This window comes from Herpailurus yagouaroundi, unplaced genomic scaffold, assembly GCF_014898765.1.
Source record: "Herpailurus yagouaroundi ecotype Mexico unplaced genomic scaffold, PumYag 187, whole genome shotgun sequence".
NCBI classification, from domain to species: Eukaryota; Metazoa; Chordata; class Mammalia; order Carnivora; family Felidae; genus Herpailurus; species Herpailurus yagouaroundi.
In genome coordinates this window covers 4,134,161-4,134,427 of record NW_024412418.1, presented here as the reverse complement: position 1 = coordinate 4,134,427, position 267 = coordinate 4,134,161, and positions in this window count along the sequence as shown.

The following is a 267-nucleotide window of genomic DNA, read 5'->3' as shown; positions in this document are numbered from 1 at the left end:
ATTGAGAGGTGATATAGACACAAGATTAAGGAGCATGGGCTGGGTGATGGGAGTCCTACTTTTGTGTTGGGATTCAATTTGTATTACTGTGTGTCATTGAGAAGTGATATATCTTCAGATTACAATTTTCTCACTTGTCATTGCACAGAAATGAGTTTTAAAATGTTAAACTGAAGTACATGGATTATTGAACCCCAATGCTTTAAGAATACGTTCCGTGTTGTGGCGCCTGGGTGGCTCGGTCAGTTCAGCCTCCAACTCTTGGTT